General features: G+C 50.4%; 19 non-coding genes and 1 pseudogene across 19 annotated transcripts; all 20 read left to right on the top strand.

The window, feature by feature from the left end:
* Positions 1 to 730: 730 nt before the first annotated feature.
* On the top strand, positions 731 to 894 carry LOC135049719 (U1 spliceosomal RNA). The gene has a single exon (XR_010241408.1). It is a non-coding gene; the product is annotated as a U1 spliceosomal RNA (small nuclear RNA).
* Positions 895 to 1,046: 152 nt separating this feature from the next.
* Positions 1,047 to 1,209, top strand: LOC135049732 (U1 spliceosomal RNA). Its single transcript, XR_010241420.1, has one exon. It is a non-coding gene; the product is annotated as a U1 spliceosomal RNA (small nuclear RNA).
* Positions 1,210 to 1,880: 671 nt separating this feature from the next.
* LOC135049729 (U1 spliceosomal RNA) lies at positions 1,881 to 2,045 on the top strand. Its single transcript, XR_010241417.1, has one exon. It is a non-coding gene; the product is annotated as a U1 spliceosomal RNA (small nuclear RNA).
* Positions 2,046 to 2,197: 152 nt separating this feature from the next.
* LOC135049702 (U1 spliceosomal RNA) lies at positions 2,198 to 2,339 on the top strand (annotated as a pseudogene).
* Positions 2,340 to 3,031: 692 nt separating this feature from the next.
* On the top strand, positions 3,032 to 3,195 carry LOC135049704 (U1 spliceosomal RNA). The gene has a single exon (XR_010241393.1). It is a non-coding gene; the product is annotated as a U1 spliceosomal RNA (small nuclear RNA).
* Positions 3,196 to 3,347: 152 nt separating this feature from the next.
* On the top strand, positions 3,348 to 3,510 carry LOC135049753 (U1 spliceosomal RNA). The gene has a single exon (XR_010241439.1). It is a non-coding gene; the product is annotated as a U1 spliceosomal RNA (small nuclear RNA).
* Positions 3,511 to 4,153: 643 nt separating this feature from the next.
* Positions 4,154 to 4,319, top strand: LOC135049699 (U1 spliceosomal RNA). Its single transcript, XR_010241392.1, has one exon. It is a non-coding gene; the product is annotated as a U1 spliceosomal RNA (small nuclear RNA).
* A 128-nt stretch (positions 4,320 to 4,447) lies between these two features.
* Positions 4,448 to 4,610, top strand: LOC135049695 (U1 spliceosomal RNA). Its single transcript, XR_010241389.1, has one exon. It is a non-coding gene; the product is annotated as a U1 spliceosomal RNA (small nuclear RNA).
* A 671-nt stretch (positions 4,611 to 5,281) lies between these two features.
* On the top strand, positions 5,282 to 5,445 carry LOC135049716 (U1 spliceosomal RNA). The gene has a single exon (XR_010241405.1). It is a non-coding gene; the product is annotated as a U1 spliceosomal RNA (small nuclear RNA).
* A 152-nt stretch (positions 5,446 to 5,597) lies between these two features.
* LOC135049745 (U1 spliceosomal RNA) lies at positions 5,598 to 5,760 on the top strand. Its single transcript, XR_010241432.1, has one exon. It is a non-coding gene; the product is annotated as a U1 spliceosomal RNA (small nuclear RNA).
* Positions 5,761 to 6,431: 671 nt separating this feature from the next.
* On the top strand, positions 6,432 to 6,595 carry LOC135049710 (U1 spliceosomal RNA). Its single transcript, XR_010241399.1, has one exon. It is a non-coding gene; the product is annotated as a U1 spliceosomal RNA (small nuclear RNA).
* A 152-nt stretch (positions 6,596 to 6,747) lies between these two features.
* On the top strand, positions 6,748 to 6,910 carry LOC135049741 (U1 spliceosomal RNA). Its single transcript, XR_010241429.1, has one exon. It is a non-coding gene; the product is annotated as a U1 spliceosomal RNA (small nuclear RNA).
* Positions 6,911 to 7,581: 671 nt separating this feature from the next.
* On the top strand, positions 7,582 to 7,745 carry LOC135049735 (U1 spliceosomal RNA). Its single transcript, XR_010241423.1, has one exon. It is a non-coding gene; the product is annotated as a U1 spliceosomal RNA (small nuclear RNA).
* Positions 7,746 to 7,897: 152 nt separating this feature from the next.
* On the top strand, positions 7,898 to 8,060 carry LOC135049694 (U1 spliceosomal RNA). The gene has a single exon (XR_010241388.1). It is a non-coding gene; the product is annotated as a U1 spliceosomal RNA (small nuclear RNA).
* Positions 8,061 to 8,731: 671 nt separating this feature from the next.
* Positions 8,732 to 8,895, top strand: LOC135049715 (U1 spliceosomal RNA). Its single transcript, XR_010241404.1, has one exon. It is a non-coding gene; the product is annotated as a U1 spliceosomal RNA (small nuclear RNA).
* A 152-nt stretch (positions 8,896 to 9,047) lies between these two features.
* Positions 9,048 to 9,210, top strand: LOC135049744 (U1 spliceosomal RNA). Its single transcript, XR_010241431.1, has one exon. It is a non-coding gene; the product is annotated as a U1 spliceosomal RNA (small nuclear RNA).
* A 671-nt stretch (positions 9,211 to 9,881) lies between these two features.
* LOC135049709 (U1 spliceosomal RNA) lies at positions 9,882 to 10,045 on the top strand. The gene has a single exon (XR_010241398.1). It is a non-coding gene; the product is annotated as a U1 spliceosomal RNA (small nuclear RNA).
* Positions 10,046 to 10,197: 152 nt separating this feature from the next.
* LOC135049740 (U1 spliceosomal RNA) lies at positions 10,198 to 10,360 on the top strand. The gene has a single exon (XR_010241428.1). It is a non-coding gene; the product is annotated as a U1 spliceosomal RNA (small nuclear RNA).
* Positions 10,361 to 11,031: 671 nt separating this feature from the next.
* Positions 11,032 to 11,195, top strand: LOC135049723 (U1 spliceosomal RNA). Its single transcript, XR_010241412.1, has one exon. It is a non-coding gene; the product is annotated as a U1 spliceosomal RNA (small nuclear RNA).
* A 152-nt stretch (positions 11,196 to 11,347) lies between these two features.
* Positions 11,348 to 11,510, top strand: LOC135049692 (U1 spliceosomal RNA). The gene has a single exon (XR_010241386.1). It is a non-coding gene; the product is annotated as a U1 spliceosomal RNA (small nuclear RNA).
* Positions 11,511 to 12,029: the final 519 nt, after the last annotated feature.

Genomic DNA, 12,029 nt, shown 5'->3' with positions numbered 1-12,029 from the left:
TGGGACACTTGACTGCATAATTTGTGTTTCCTCTGGTCGGCTCTCGTATAATTCAGATCTCTTTGTCTCAGGTCTCTCTCCAGCCTAGTTTGCTGTCTGTTTCCACTTCTCTTTTCTTGAGCCGCTCCCTTCTATGCCCTTGCGCACTATCCTGACTTCTCCCGTCTGCTTACTTTGTGCCTTCCAACGCACAATGCGAACTACAGGTAGTGCTGCAGGGCCCACACCCTTTTAGTTGCCTTACAGAGCAGCTCTGGAGCTGTTACAGTGCCCAGCTGCTGCAAGAAATCAGCTGGAATGCTTCAGGGGCTGGGGCATTGCCAACATGAGCCCCACACCGAAGGAGGGTGGGGGTGTTTAATGCGAACTAAGGGTCATCCAAGCGCCGCAAAAGGCCGCCATGCCCTGCATACCCCTTTTCTCTTTTCATATGCAGATGAGGGTTCCAGCCAACTTTGGCCCACTGCTTGGATGACATCACTGTATGCAAATCCGTTTGCTGCAGACCTTCCCCCAGGAATGCTTGTACTAGTTGTTGCATTTGGTTTTGTTGTTTGGGGGTGCTTCAGTATTAGGCAGCCTTCTGCCCTCCCATGTTCATTTGAAAATATGTGTTCTCCCTGCAGTTGTTGTCCCCAGATGAGAGTTCCCTTGTGCTGCCTCAGTTGAATCTCCTTTACTTGACAGATATATGCCTGAGCAGCGGCCCTCCCCAGCCCTATCCCAAATCATACTTATTTTGCATAGGAGATACCATGGTCATGAAGATTGTTCTCCCAGGGTGAGGTTCATTCAATGCATTCTGGGTATGCTGACCCCTGTGATTTCCCCAAATGTGGGAAACTCGACTGCATTATTTGTGGTAGTGGGGGACTGTGTTTGTGCTTTCCTCTGGTCAGCTCTGGTAAAAGTCAGATTTCTTTGTTTCAGATCTTCCTCTAGCCTTGTTCTTCTTTCGAGAGTTCCCTTGTGCTGCCTCAGTTGGATCTCCTTCACTTGACAGGGGGGTGCCCGAGCAGCGACCCTCCCCAGCTCTAGCCCAACTCCTACTTACCTGCCAGGTGAGATACTATGATCAGGAAGGTGCTTCTCCCAGGGCAAAGCTCACCCATTGCACTCTGGGTGTGCTGCTCCTGCGATTTCCCCAAATGTGGGACACTTGACTGCATAATTTGTGTTTCCTCTGGTCGGCTCTCGTATAATTCAGATCTCTTTGTCTCAGGTCTCTCTCCAGCCTAGTTTGCTGTCTGTTTCCACTTCTCTTTTCTTGAGCCGCTCCCTTCTATGCCCTTGCGCACTATCCTGACTTCTCCCGTCTGCTTACTTTGTGCCTTCCAACGCACAATGCGAACTACAGGTAGTGCTGCAGGGCCCACACCCTTTTACTTGCCTTACAGAGCAGCTCTGGAGCTTTTACAGTGCCCAGCTGCTGCAAGAAATCAGCTTGAATGCTTCAGGTGCTGGGGCATAGCCAACATGAGCCCCACACCGAAGGAGGGTGGAGGTGTTTAATGCGAATTAGGGGTCATCCAAGGGCCGCAAAAGGCCGCCATGCCCTGCACATCCCTTTTTTCTTTTCATATGCAGACGAGGGTTGAAGCCAACTTTGACCCACTGCTTGGATGACATCACCATATGCAAATCCATCTGCTGCAGGCCTTCCCCCAGGAATGCTTGCACTAGTTGTTGCATTTGGTTTGTTGTTTGGGGGTGCTTCAGTATTAGGCAGCCTTCTGCCCTCCCATGTTCATCTGAAAATATGTGTTCTCCCTGCAGTTGTTGTCCCCAGATGAGAGTTCCCTTGTGCTGCCTCAGTTGAATCGCCTTTACTTGACAGAGATGTGCCTGAGCAGCTGCCCTCCCCAGCCCTATCCCAAATCATACTTATTTTGCATAGGAGATATCATGGTCATGAAGATTGTTCTCCCAGGGTGAGGTTCATTCATTGCATTCTGGGTATGATGACCCCTGTGATTTCCCCAAATGTGGGAAACTCGACTGCATTATTTGTGGTAGTGGGGTTACTGTGTTTGTGCTTTCCTCTGGTCAGCTCTGGTAAAAGTCAGATTTCTTTGTCTCAGATCTTCCTCTAGCCTTGTTCTTCTTTCGAGAGTTCCCTTGTGCTGCCTCAGTTGGATCTCCTTCACTTGACAGGGGGGTGCCCGAGCAGCGACCCTCCCCAGCTCTAGCCCAACTCCTACTTACCTGCTAGGTGAGATACGATGATCATGTAGGTGCTTCTCCCAGGGCAAGCCTCACCCATTGCACTCTGGGTGTGCTGCCCCTTTGATTTCCCCAAATGTGGGAAACTTGACTGCATAATTTGTGTTTCCCCTGGTCGGCTCTCATATAATTCAGATCTCTTTGTCTCAGGTCTCTCTTCAGCCTAGTTTGCTGTCTGTTTCCACTTCTCTTTTCTTGAGCCGCTCCCTTCTATGCCCTTGCGCACTATCCTGACTTCTCCCATCTGCTTACTTTGTGCCTTCCAACGCACAATGCGAACTACAGGTAGTGCTGCAGGGCCCACACCCTTTTACTTGCCTTACAGAGCAGCTCTGGAGCTGTTACAGTGCCCAGCTGCTGCAAGAAATCAGCTTGAATGCTTCAGGGGCTGGGGCATAGCCAACATGAGCCCCACACCGAAGGAGGGTGGAGGTGTTTAATGCGAACTAGGGGTCATCCAAGCGCCGCAAAAGGCCGCCATGCCCTGCACGCCCCTTTTCTCTTTTCATATGCAGACGAGGGTTGAAGCCAACTTTGACCCACTGCTTGGATGGCATTACCATATGCAAATCAATCTGCTGCAGGCCTTCCCCCAGGAATGCTTGCACTAGTTGTTGCATTTGGTTTGTTGTTTGGGGGTGCTTCAGTATTAGGCAGCCTTCTGCCCTCCCATGTTCATCTGAAAATATGTGTTCTCCCTGCAGTTGTTGTCCCCAGATGAGAGTTCCCTTGTGCTGCCTCAGTTGAATCTCCTTTACTTGACAGATATATGCCTGAGCAGCGGCCCTCCCCAGCCCTATCCCAAATCATACTTATTTTGCATAGGAGATACCATGGTCATGAAGATTGTTCTCCCAGGGTGAGGTTCATTCATTGCATTCTGGGTATGCTGACCCCTGTGATTTCCCCAAATGTGGGAAACTCGACTGCATTATTTGTGGTAGTGGGGGACTGTGTTTGTGCTTTCCTCTGGTCAGCTCTGGTAAAAGTCAGATTTCTTTGTCTCAGATCTTCCTCTAGCCTTGTTCTTCTTTCGAGAGTTCCCTTGTGCTGCCTCAGTTGGATCTCCTTCACTTGACAGGGGGGTGCACGAGCAGCGACCCTCCCCAGCTCTAGCCCAACTCCTATTTACCTGCCAGGTGAGATACTATGATCAGGAAGGTGCTTCTCCCAGGGCAAGGCTCACCCATTGCACTCTGGGTGTGCTGCTCCTGCGATTTCCCCAAATGTGGGACACTTGACTGCATAATTTGTGTTTCCTCTGGTCGGCTCTCATATAATTCAGATCTCTTTGTCTCAGGTCTTTCTCCAGCCTAGTTTGCTGTCTGTTTCCACTTCTCTTTTCTTGAGCCGCTCCCTTCTATGCCCTTGCGCACTATCCTGACCTCTCCCGTCTGCTTACTTTGTGCCTTCCAACGCACAATGCATACTACAGGTAGTGCTGCAGGGCCCACACCCTTTTACATGCTTTACAGAGCAACTCTGGAGCTGTTACAGTGCCCAGCTGCTGCAAGAAATCATCTTGAATGCTTCAGGGGCTGGGGCATAGCCAACATGAGCCCCACACCGAAGGAGGGTTCATCCAAGCGCCACAAAAGGACGCCATGCCCTGCACATCCCTTTTTTCTTTTCATATGCAGACGAGGGTTGAAGCCAACTTTGACCCACTGCTTGGATGACATCATATGCAAATCCATCTGCTGCAGGCCTTCCCCCAGGAATGCTTGCACTAGTTGTTGCATTTGGTTTGTTGTTTGGGGGTGCTTCAGTATTAGGCAGCCTTCTGCCCTCCCATGTTCATCTGAAAATATGTGTTCTCCCTGCAGTTGTTGTCCCCAGATGAGAGTTCCCTTGTGCTGCCTCAGTTGAATCTCCTTTACTTGACAGAGATGTGCCTGAGCAGCGGCCCTCCCCAGCCCTATCCCAAATCATACTTATTTTGCATAGGAGATACCATGGTCATGAAGATTGTTATCCCAGGGTGACGTTCATTCATTGCATTCTGGGTATGCTGACCCCTGTGATTTCCCCAAATGTGGGAAACTCGACTGCATTATTTGTGCTTTCTTCTGGTCAACTCTGGTAAAAATCAGATTTCTTTGTCTCAGATCTTCCTCTAGCCTTGTTCCTCTTTCGAGAGTTCCCTTGTGCTGCCTCAGTTGGATCTCCTTCACTTGACAGGGGGGTACCCGAGCAGCGACCCTCCCCAGCTCTAGCCCAACTCCTACTTACCTGCCAGGTGAGATACTATGATCATGTAGGTGCTTCTCCCAGGGCAAGGCTCACCCATTGCACTCTGGGTGTGCTGCCCCTGTGATTTCCCCAAATGTGGGAAACTTGACTGCATAATTTGTGTTTCCCCTGGTCGTCTCTCGTATAATTCAGATCTCTTTGTCTCAGGTCTCTCTCCAGCCTAGTTTGCTGTCTGTTTCCACTTCTCTTTTCTTGAGCCGCTCCCTTCTATGCCCTTGCGCACTATCCTGACTTCTCCCGTCTGCTTACTTTGTGCCTTCCAACACACAATGCAAACTACAGGTAGTGCTGCAGGGCCCACACCCTTTTACTTGCCTCACAGAGCAGCTCTGGAGCTGTTACAGTGCCCAGCTGCTGCAAGAAATCAGCTTGAATGCTTCAGGGGCTGGGGCATAGCCAACATGAGCCCCACACCGAAGGAGGGTGGAGATGTTTAATGCGAATTAAGGGTCATCCAAGCGCCACAAAAGGACGCCATGCCCTGCACATCCCTTTTTTCTTTTCATATGCAGACGAGGGTTGAAGCCAACTTTGACCCACTGCTTGGATGACATCACCATATGCAAATCCATCTGCTGCAGGCCTTCCCCCAGGAATGCTTGCACTAGTTGTTGCATTTGGTTTGTTGTTTGGGGGTGCTTCAGTATTAGGCAGCCTTCTGCCCTCCCATGTTCATCTGAAAATATGTGTTCTCCCTGCAGTTGTTGTCCCCAGATGAGAGTTCCCTTGTGCTGCCTCAGTTGAATCTCCTTTACTTGACAGAGATGTGCCTGAGCAGCGGCCCTCCCCAGCCCTATCCCAAATCATACTTATTTTGCATAGGAGATACCATGGTCATGAAGATTGTTCTCCCAGGGTGAGGTTCATTCATTGCATTCTGGGTATGCTGACCCCTGTGATTTCCCCAAATGTGGGAAACTCGACTGCATTATTTGTGGTAGTGGGGGACTGTGTTTGTGCTTTCTTCTGGTCAACTCTGGTAAAAGTCAGATTTCTTTGTCTCAGATCTTCCTCTAGCCTTGTTCTTCTTTCGAGAGTTCCCTTGTGCTGCCTCAGTTGGATCTCCTTCACTTGACAGGGGGGTGCCCGAGCAGCGACCCTCCCCAGCTCTAGCCCAACTCCTACTTACCTGCCAGGTGAGATACTATGATAAGGAAGGTGCTTCTCCCAGGGCAAAGCTCACCCATTGCACTCTGGGTGTGCTGCTCCTGCGATTTCCCCAAATGTGGGACACTTGACTGCATAATTTGTGTTTCCTCTGGTCGGCTCTCGTATAATTCAGATCTCTTTGTCTCAGTTCTCTCTCCAGCCTAGTTTGCTGTCTGTTTCCACTTCTCTTTTCTTGAGCCGCTCCCTTCTATGCCCTTGCGCACTATCCTGACTTCTCCCGTCTGCTTACTTTGTGCCTTCCAATGCACAATGCGAACTACAGGTAGTGCTGCAGGGCCCACACCCTTTTACTTGCCTTACAGAGCAGCTCTGGAGCTGTTACAGTGCCCAGCTGCTGCAAGAAATCAGCTTGAATGCTTCAGGGGCTGGGGCATAGCCAACATGAGCCCCACACCGAAGGAGGGTGGAGGTGTTTAATGCGAATTAGGGGTCATGCAAGCGCCGCAAAAGGCCGCCATGCCCTGCACGCCCCTTTTCTCTTTTCATATGCAGATGAGGGTTGAAGCCAACTTTGACCCACTGCTTGGATGACATCACCATATGCAAATCCATCTGCTGCAGGCCTTCCCCCAGGAATGCTTGTACTAGTTGTTGCATTTGGTTTGTTGTTTGGGGGTGCTTCAGTATTAGGCAGCCTTCTGCCCTCCCATGTTCATCTGAAAATATGTGTTCTCCCTGCAGTTGTTGTCCCCAGATGAGAGTTCCCTTGTGCTGCCTCAGTTGAATCTCCTTTACTTGACAGAGATGTGCCTGAGCAGCGGCCCTCCCCAGCCCTATCCCAAATCATACTTATTTTGCATAGGAGATACCATGGTCATGAAGATTGTTCTCCCAGGGTGAGGTTCATTCATTGCATTCTGGGTATGCTGACCCCTGTGATTTCCCCAAATGTGGGAAACTCGACTGCATTATTTGTGGTAGAGGGGGACTGTGTTTGTGCTTTCCTCTGGTCAGCTCTGGTAAAAGTCAGATTTCTTTGTCTCAGATCTTCCTCTAGCCTTGTTCCTCTTTCGAGAGTTCCCTTGTGCTGCCTCAGTTGGATCTCCTTCACTTGACAGGGGGGTGCCCGAGCAGCGACCCTCCCCAGCTCTAGCCCAACTCCTACTTACCTGCCAGGTGAGATACTATGATCATGAAGGTGCTTCCCCCAGGGCAAGGCTCACCCATTGCACTCTGGGTGTGCTGCTCCTGCAATTTCCCCAAATGTGGGACACTTGACTGCATAATTTGTGTTTCCCCTGGTCGGCTCTCGTATAATTCAGATCTCTTTGTCTCAGGTCTCTCTCCAGCCTAGTTTGCTGTCTGTTTCCACTTCTCTTTTCTTGAGCCGCTCCCTTCTATGCCCTTGCGCACTATCCTGACTTCTCCCGTCTGCTTACTTTGTGCCTTCCAATGCACAATGCAAACTACAGGTAGTGCTGCAGGGCCCACACCCTTTTACTTGCCTTACAGAGCAGCTCTGGAGCTGTTACAGTGCCCAGCTGCTGCAAGAAATCAGCTTGAATGCTTCAGGGGCTGGGGCATAGCCAACATGAGCCCCACACCGAAGGAGGGTGGAGGTGTTTAATGCGAACTAGGGGTCATCCAAGCGCCGCAAAAGGCCGCCATGCCCTGCACGCCCCTTTTCTCTTTTCATATGCAGATGAGGGTTGAAGCCAACTTTGACCCACTGCTTGGATGGCATTACCATATGCAAATCAATCTGCTGCAGGCCTTCCCCCAGGAATGCTTGCACTAGTTGTTGCATTTGGTTTGTTGTTTGGGGGTGCTTCAGTATTATGCAGCCTTCTGCCCTCCCATGTTCATCTGAAAATATGTGTTCTCCCTGCAGTTGTTGTCCCCAGATGAGAGTTCCCTTGTGCTGCCTCAGTTGAATCTCCTTTACTTGACAGAGATGTGCCTGAGCAGCGGCCCTCCCCAGCCCTATCCCAAATCATACTTATTTTGCATAGGAGATACCATGGTCATGAAGATTGTTCTCCCAGGGTGAGGTTCATTCATTGCATTCTGGGTATGCTGACCCCTGTGATTTCCCCAAATGTGGGAAACTCAACTGCATTATTTGTGGTAGTGGGGGACTGTGTTTGTGCTTTCCTCTGGTCAGCTCTGGTAAAAGTCAGATTTCTTTGTCTCAGATCTTCCTCTAGCCTTGTTCTTCTTTCGAGAGTTCCCTTGTGCTGCCTCAGTTGGATCTCCTTCACTTGACAGGGGGGTGCACGAGCAGCGACCCTTCCCAGCTCTAGCCCAACTCCTATTTACCTGCCAGGTGAGATACTATGATCAGGAAGGTGCTTCTCCCAGGGCAAGGCTTACCCATTGCACTCTGGGTGTGCTGCTCCTGCGATTTCCCCAAATGTGGGACACTTGACTGCATAATTTGTGTTTCCTCTGGTCGGCTCTCATATAATTCAGATCTCTTTGTCTCAGGTCTTTCTCCAGCCTAGTTTGCTGTCTGTTTCCACTTCTCTTTTCTTGAGCCGCTCCCTTCTATGCCCTTGCGCACTATCCTGACTTCTCCCGTCTGCTTACTTTGTGCCTTCCAATGCACAATGCAAACTACAGGTAGTGCTGCAGGGCCCACACCCTTTTACTTGCCTTACAGAGCAGCTCTGGAGCTGTTACAGTGCCCAGCTGCTGCAAGAAATCAGCTTGAATGCTTCAGGGGCTGGGGCATAGCCAACATGAGCCCCACACCGAAGGAGGGTGGAGGTGTTTAATGCGAATTAGGGGTCATCCAAGCGCCACAAAAGGACGCCATGCCCTGCACGCCCCTTTTTTCTTTTCATATGCAGACGAGGGTTGAAGCCATCTTTGACCCACTGCTTGGATGACATCACCATATGCAAATCCATCTGCTGCAGGCCTTCCCCCAGGAATGCTTGCACTAGTTATTGCATTTGGTTTGTTGTTTGGGGGTGCTTCAGTATTAGGCAGCCTTCTGCCCTCCCATGTTCATCTGAAAATATGTGTTCTCCCTGCAGTTGTTGTCCCCAGATGAGAGTTCCCTTGTGCTGCCTCAGTTGAATCTCCTTTACTTGACAGAGATGTGCCTGAGCAGCGGCCCTCCCCAGCCCTATCCCAAATCATACTTATTTTGCATAGGAGATACCATGGTCATGAAGATTGTTCTCCCAGGGTGAGGTTCATTCATTGCATTCTGGGTATGCTGACCCCTGTGATTTCCCCAAATGTGGGAAACTCGACTGCATTATTTGTGGTAGTGGGGGACTGTGTTTGTGCTTTCTTCTGGTCAACTCTGGTAAAAGTCAGATTTCTTTGTCTCAGATCTTCCTCTAGCCTTGTTCTTCTTTCGAGAGTTCCCTTGTGCTGCCTCAGTTGGATCTCCTTCACTTGACAGGGGGGTGCCCGAGCAGCGACCCTCCCCAGCTCTAGCCCAACTCCTACTTACCTGCCAGGTGAGATACTATGATAAGGAAGGTGCTTCTCCCAGGGCAAAGCTCACCCATTGCACTCTGGGTGTGCTGCTCCTGCGATTTCCCCAAATGTGGGACACTTGACTGCATAATTTGTGTTTCCTCTGGTCGGCTCTCGTATAATTCAGATCTCTTTGTCTCAGTTCTCTCTCCAGCCTAGTTTGCTGTCTGTTTCCACTTCTCTTTTCTTGAGCCGCTCCCTTCTATGCCCTTGCGCACTATCCTGACTTCTCCCGTCTGCTTACTTTGTGCCTTCCAATGCACAATGCGAACTACAGGTAGTGCTGCAGGGCCCACACCCTTTTACTTGCCTTACAGAGCAGCTCTGGAGCTGTTACAGTGCCCAGCTGCTGCAAGAAATCAGCTTGAATGCTTCAGGGGCTGGGGCATAGCCAACATGAGCCCCACACCGAAGGAGGGTGGAGGTGTTTAATGCGAATTAGGGGTCATGCAAGCGCCGCAAAAGGCCGCCATGCCCTGCACGCCCCTTTTCTCTTTTCATATGCAGATGAGGGTTGAAGCCAACTTTGACCCACTGCTTGGATGACATCACCATATGCAAATCCATCTGCTGCAGGCCTTCCCCCAGGAATGCTTGTACTAGTTGTTGCATTTGGTTTGTTGTTTGGGGGTGCTTCAGTATTAGGCAGCCTTCTGCCCTCCCATGTTCATCTGAAAATATGTGTTCTCCCTGCAGTTGTTGTCCCCAGATGAGAGTTCCCTTGTGCTGCCTCAGTTGAATCTCCTTTACTTGACAGAGATGTGCCTGAGCAGCGGCCCTCCCCAGCCCTATTCCAAATCATACTTATTTTGCATAGGAGATACCATGGTCATGAAGATTGTTCTCCCAGGGTGAGGTTCATTCATTGCATTCTGGGTATGCTGACCCCTGTGATTTCCCCAAATGTGGGAAACTCGACTGCATTATTTGTGGTAGAGGGGGACTGTGTTTGTGCTTTCCTCTGGTCAGCTCTGGTAAAAGTCAGATTTCTTTGTCTCAGATCTTCCTCTAGCCTTGTTCCTCTTTCGAGAGTTCCCTTGTGCTGCCTCAGTTGGATCTCCTTCACTTGACAGGGGGGTGCCCGAGCAGCGACCCTCCCCAGCTCTAGCCCAACTCCTACTTACCTGCCAGGTGAGATACTATGATCATGAAGGTGCTTCCCCCAGGGCAAGGCTCACCCATTGCACTCTGGGTGTGCTGCTCCTGCAATTTCCCCAAATGTGGGACACTTGACTGCATAATTTGTGTTTCCCCTGGTCGGCTCTCGTATAATTCAGATCTCTTTGTCTCAGGTCTCTCTCCAGCCTAGTTTGCTGTCTGTTTCCACTTCTCTTTTCTTGAGCCGCTCCCTTCTATGCCCTTGCGCACTATCCTGACTTCTCCCGTCTGCTTACTTTGTGCCTTCCAATGCACAATGCAAACTACAGGTAGTGCTGCAGGGCCCACACCCTTTTACTTGCCTTACAGAGCAGCTCTGGAGCTGTTACAGTGCCCAGCTGCTGCAAGAAATCAGCTTGAATGCTTCAGGGGCTGGGGCATAGCCAACATGAGCCCCACACCGAAGGAGGGTGGAGGTGTTTAATGCGAACTAGGGGTCATCCAAGCGCCGCAAAAGGCCGCCATGCCCTGCACGCCCCTTTTCTCTTTTCATATGCAGATGAGGGTTGAAGCCAACTTTGACCCACTGCTTGGATGGCATTACCATATGCAAATCAATCTGCTGCAGGCCTTCCCCCAGGAATGCTTGCACTAGTTGTTGCATTTGGTTTGTTGTTTGGGGGTGCTTCAGTATTATGCAGCCTTCTGCCCTCCCATGTTCATCTGAAAATATGTGTTCTCCCTGCAGTTGTTGTCCCCAGATGAGAGTTCCCTTGTGCTGCCTCAGTTGAATCTCCTTTACTTGACAGAGATGTGCCTGAGCAGCGGCCCTCCCCAGCCCTATCCCAAATCATACTTATTTTGCATAGGAGATACCATGGTCATGAAGATTGTTCTCCCAGGGTGAGGTTCATTCATTGCATTCTGGGTATGCTGACCCCTGTGATTTCCCCAAATGTGGGAAACTCAACTGCATTATTTGTGGTAGTGGGGGACTGTGTTTGTGCTTTCCTCTGGTCAGCTCTGGTAAAAGTCAGATTTCTTTGTCTCAGATCTTCCTCTAGCTTTGTTCTTCTTTCGAGAGTTCCCTTGTGCTGCCTCAGTTGGATCTCCTTCACTTGACAGGGGGGTGCACGAGCAGCGACCCTCCCCAGCTCTAGCCCAACTCCTATTTACCTGCCAGGTGAGATACTATGATCAGGAAGGTGCTTCTCCCAGGGCAAGGCTTACCCATTGCACTCTGGGTGTGCTGCTCCTGCGATTTCCCCAAATGTGGGACACTTGACTGCATAATTTGTGTTTCCTCTGGTCGGCTCTCATATAATTCAGATCTCTTTGTCTCAGGTCTTTCTCCAGCCTAGTTTGCTGTCTGTTTCCACTTCTCTTTTCTTGAGCCGCTCCCTTCTATGCCCTTGCGCACTATCCTGACTTCTCCCGTCTGCTTACTTTGTGCCTTCCAATGCACAATGCAAACTACAGGTAGTGCTGCAGGGCCCACACCCTTTTACTTGCCTTACAGAGCAGCTCTGGAGCTGTTACAGTGCCCAGCTGCTGCAAGAAATCAGCTTGAATGCTTCAGGGGCTGGGGCATAGCCAACATGAGCCCCACACCGAAGGAGGGTGGAGGTGTTTAATGCGAATTAGGGGTCATCCAAGCGCCACAAAAGGACGCCATGCCCTGCACGCCCCTTTTTTCTTTTCATATGCAGACGAGGGTTGAAGCCATCTTTGACCCACTGCTTGGATGACATCACCATATGCAAATCCATCTGCTGCAGGCCTTCCCCCAGGAATGCTTGCACTAGTTATTGCATTTGGTTTGTTGTTTGGGGGTGCTTCAGTATTAGGCA

Source organism: Pseudophryne corroboree, unplaced genomic scaffold, assembly GCF_028390025.1.
Source record: "Pseudophryne corroboree isolate aPseCor3 unplaced genomic scaffold, aPseCor3.hap2 scaffold_995, whole genome shotgun sequence".
Classification (NCBI taxonomy): domain Eukaryota; kingdom Metazoa; phylum Chordata; class Amphibia; order Anura; family Myobatrachidae; genus Pseudophryne; species Pseudophryne corroboree.
Note: the sequence above shows the minus strand (reverse complement) of the source record. Positions and strands in the feature narration are given on the sequence as shown.